Consider the following 5,000-nt stretch of genomic DNA (forward strand, 5'->3'; position numbering starts at 1 on the left):
TACGTTGTAAGTAATTATAATGTGCATTAGAATTTGTTATAAATGCACTTATACTGTGCTATACATATGGGCTTTAAGTAAAGTGTTACCACTGAAATTTCTTCCAAACTTCCAATTGTATATATTATTTAGTTTTGTGTTAAATATATTAGCTGACTCTCATATAATTTTATCTGATAAAAATTCAAATTTATCTGCCACCAGGGGATGTAGGTATGTACATTTAAAAATGAAATGAATTACTCATGTAGTAAATGACATCAATTGAAAATAAATACAAATAAAAAAGAGAAATGGTATATTATTATTGTGAAGCTCTACATCTGCATTCTGATCGTAAGGCACTGTATCTGCAGTCTTGTCAGAGTCCACGCTCACACACGTTCACAACATTGAAGATTCAGTGTGAAGCTACAAGGATATTCGCGTGTCGTGTGCGTGTGTGTGTGTGAGTTTGGTTGGACTCACACACACGACTTTAAGACCCATAGCGCAGCCAGACTTTTGTCATATCAGCAGAATGCAATGACTATTAAAAAACAAAAACAAACTGAAGCTAAATGGGAAAATCAAAAACTCAAAAATTTTCAAACAATGAGAAATAAAATATTAAGAGGACGAGGCAGACTGGCCTGCAGATCTGCCTGCCCAGAGCACGAGACTCTCTCGGGAGTTTTAAAACACCAGTTATAAAAAGAAACGGTAACACTTGACTTGATGCCGGCGTCATACACATGGCATGACAGAGTCCTAACAGTGTCATGACACTGTCATGGACGAGTCATAAAACATTATATCAAAGTCATACACAGCATAACAATAACAAAATGTCACTTCATGACAAAATGAAGAGTTCAGATGCAAAACCCCTTAAGTGCCTTTTCAGAAAATAATCTTAATTCTTTTTTATTAAATACAAAGCTATCAAAATTGCATATCTTTTTTGATTTTATTTATGTAATATAACTATTTATATGTATTATCAAATACATGAATGTAAACCAAACCAATAACTGGGTTCTCTAAAAATATAGACGTGCAGGTCTTCAGAAATAGAGTTAGGGGGTTTTCATCTGAACTCTTCAAATGTTTATGACTTTGACACATGCATGACTGTGTTACGACACTGTTATGACACTGTCATGTCAGACGTATGTCGCCGGTGTCGAGTAAAGTGTTACCAAAGAAACAAACAGCAATACACACTGCATGTGTTGTGTGGTATGAAAATTGATTCAAGAATACACAATAATTTTTGAATTACCTCAAAAGAAAAGCCAAAAAAGTGTCTACTTTTTCCAGTCACATGTGGTCACACTTTACAGTATGAAGATTCCAAATCAGGGCACATGGCACAGGCACACAGGAGCTCATTTATAACTTCATATTTGTAAGATATAATAGACCTTCAGTAGGTCTACCTGCCCTTAACGAACCACAATAGTGTCCTGCGCTTAATTGAAATGCTGATTTAAATTAGGCCTACATTTGACACTTATGAGTTAGTAGCCTACAGTTGTATTTGAAAAAGGTTGAGGTCATTTCAAGGGTTGTATTGTTAACAAATAATGAAAGAAATCTGTATATATTCTGAGATTGTTAACAGTATTAAAGCCCTGTTTAAACATGAGTTAATATTAAACGCTTTGTTATTTGGGAAGCTAACTCGTTTGTAAGTTCCTATATGTACAAACACAAGGCACAGTAGAGTATATTGAGTAGGCTACCAATGTGCATTACAAAGTCCTGAATGGTAATGCTATTTCTAATAGCATGACTACTACTAATAGCAGCGACGAAACCGAGTCTAAGGCACATGTCTACTGAGGACTGACTGACAGCTCTATAGTCAGAAGAAATCCCTGTCAGGTTAGCCACACTGTGCCAGGTGTTAAGGTCTGCCGATAAACTCTGACTGACTAATTCCACTCATCCAAGCCTCATACTTCATCCAAATCTCATCAACAGTTGGCCACTGTTTACCCAACAACAGAAAGGTCTATAGAACAATAACACTTTAGAACAGAACATCTTTAAATTATATTCTAGAACAGTGTTTTCTCCGTATATAGTTGCTGGTGATGACGTAGGCTATAATTTCTCTTCGTTGGGTGGGTCTAGAGAAATCGCTGTCCCTATGAGCCCCATCCCATGATGCACCAGTGCTGCACTCCTGGGTGAGTAGCTACTCGGGTCATATACCCAAGTATTCCCCCTTTCCTCCTTGTCCATCCTTCAGGCAGATGGATCTAGCACAGTGCTAACCATTGTTGTTTGCTATGTGTTGGCTACGTTACACCAGCAAAACTTGGAGATCCTGTTATACTTGATAGCATACAACAGCGCTGTAGGCTACTTAAAAGACACAGCACATGGCCACTACACAAAGAGTAGAGTGTACTGTGTATACAATAGGGTTCTACAAAATAAAAGGATTTACATACATACATACAACATATAAGAACATCTTAAAGGAGTGGCAACTCTGGAGGAGAGAAAGCTGATGGGATCAATCATATAGCATACTAGCGCATTGAAGGCACCTGGTGACTAGAATAACATGACTGTGCCTTGCTCGTAGATGTACTGTTGAACACTAGATGCCGTGTTGGCCCCTCCTTTGTATTGGAATAAATGGCCCATGTCAGTTCACCTCCATGTTAGCGCTGCCATCAATCGGCAACAAGACGATAAAAGAAAAATAATCTGTGAAAAACATTGGTTACCAGACCAAGATGGCAGCGCCCAAGGTTGAACCATGCCAAATGGCTGAACGCAGCATCTAGTGTTCTTATATCTATGTGCCTTGCTTGCCACATTTACTGTAGTTCGTGTGGCCAACCAAACACAATTAGCTTAATTAGCACACCTGGGATACGCCACATACTATCCCATAAGGCTCTACCCATGCAGACAGAAGTCACTGTCACCAGCAAACCTAAACCACTTTGGCTCTGTGTGAAGGCACTTTAACAGGGACACCTGGTACTGATGTACCGTCAGTTCAGTGTTCCCAATATAAACTAAACCAGCTAAAAAGAGACTGTTAACCTGATGCTGATTAGCACAATAGTAGGCACATATGTAACAAAGCACCATAATGGACTAGGCTATGCTGTCTCTTTACTAGCACATACAACTGGGGTTAGTGGCATGACGCTTACTTGTTTCCGTTGGGGCAGGGCATGAAGGAACTTAGCATCTTGACCACATACTCTGGATGTTTCTAACATTCTGTAGGCCTATGACCAAACATGTGCCTGACTGAAACACATTTAGTGCAGGTTTCACAAGGACTTTTGTAGACAGTAAATCAAAACTCAAACAAAATAAACAAAATATTGAAAAAAAGAAAAAACATAAAATAAAAAGCTAAAATAAAGGTCAGCAAATAAAGGTAGACAAAGTAAGAGTGAGAGAAATGAAAGAAGGAATTGGTGAGAAGAAAGGAAAAGGTGAGAGAAGAAAAGATAGGAAATGATGTGAGAGTAGTGAGGCTCGGGGGGTGAGCTGATGACCATGGACCTCTGATTGGTGGAAATGAGATGGGGGCGGGATTCCGTCACACTGGATTGTCCAATTGGAGGATGCTGAGGTCAGGGTTATCGGTTGGGGGGGAGGGGGTGGAGCTTGCTCAACAGGGCTCTCCTGTAAAGAACACAAGAAAAGAAAACAACAACTGCGGGTCAGCAAACACACACTGCTGTAATTGCCCCTGCACACATATCACGACACATTACCACACACACACACACACACACACACACACACACACACACACACACACACACACACACACACACACACACACACAAACACACATAGACCTACACATACAAACACACATAGACCTACACACACACACACACACACACACACACACACACACACACACACACACACACACACACACACACACACACACACACACATATTTCCTGCCTCTCACTGTCCTATCTAAATAATAAAAGTGTAAAAGCCCAAAAAATACATGTTTGAAAAAAAAGAATCTGGGTAGTGAGTCATTAGGAAGGGTTTAGCACAGTGACGACCAGGGCTAGGCTGGGTCCGATAAACAGCCCTCTGCTTTTCCACAACATTACATTACATTACATTACATCGCACTTAGCGGACGCTTTCATTTATTCAAAGCGACTTACAGCTATTATTTTTCAGGGTATTGGTTACAGTCCCTGGAGCAATGTGGGGTTAGGTGCCTTGCTCAAGGGCACTTCAGCCTTGGATGGAGATGTAGGTAGAGGTCAGGGGGATTTGAACCTGCAATCCCTAGATTGGAAGACGAACTCTCTAACCACTAGGCCAAGGCTGCCCAGAGGTCTGCCAGGCCAGCCAGAACAGTCCACTGTCTATATTAACGAAGTGCCCTTGAGGCCCTACTGTGGCGCTAACGGTAGGGCACTCGTCTACTGCGTGGCTGACCCGGGTTCGATTGTGGCTCGGGTCCTTTGCCGACCCTTCCCCGTCTCTCTCTCCCCCAACTCTCTGTCACAATCTTCACTGTCATATCTCGTAAAAGCTAATAAAGGCTTAAAGCCCTTTAAAAAGTGCCCTAACCCCATATTGCTCCAAGGACTGTAAGCAATGCCCTGTAAATACCAGTGAGGCGCTTTGGATAAAAGCGTCAGCCAACTGCAATGTAATGTAATATTATGAACGCCAAGTGTTAGTTCCACAGCTTCATTGGAACAGTGCCACACAAACAACGACACAAATGACGAATATGACGTGTGCTTCATACATGTTCTAACTTGTACCACACACTCAAGTTGTGTGTGTGTGTGTGTGTGTGTGTGTGTGTGTGTGTGTGTGTGTGTGTGTGTGTGTGTGTGTGTGTGTGTGTGTGTGTGTGTGTGTGTGTTCGTGTGTGTTCGTGGTGTGGTATTGACAGACTAATGTTGTTTATGTAACACGTTTCAGCTGGACTCTGCTTCCCTCTTGCTGTTTTCCTTTTACATAAGGCACAGACATACACACACGCG

At 41.1% G+C, this 5,000-nt stretch overlaps 1 protein-coding gene across 1 annotated transcript in view; it reads right to left on the reverse strand.

Moving 5' to 3' along the window:
- Positions 1 to 758: 758 nt before the first annotated feature.
- Positions 759 to 5,000, reverse strand: part of c21h4orf54 (chromosome 21 C4orf54 homolog) — a 25,147-nt gene continuing 20,905 nt past the window's right edge. The window contains exon 4 of the mRNA XM_063187540.1: positions 759 to 3,648. The gene's annotated coding sequence lies outside the window, so the exon portion shown is untranslated. The remainder of the gene's footprint in view (positions 3,649 to 5,000) is intronic.

Source organism: Engraulis encrasicolus, chromosome 21 (genome assembly GCF_034702125.1).
Source record: "Engraulis encrasicolus isolate BLACKSEA-1 chromosome 21, IST_EnEncr_1.0, whole genome shotgun sequence".
NCBI lineage: Eukaryota > Metazoa > Chordata > Actinopteri > Clupeiformes > Engraulidae > Engraulis > Engraulis encrasicolus.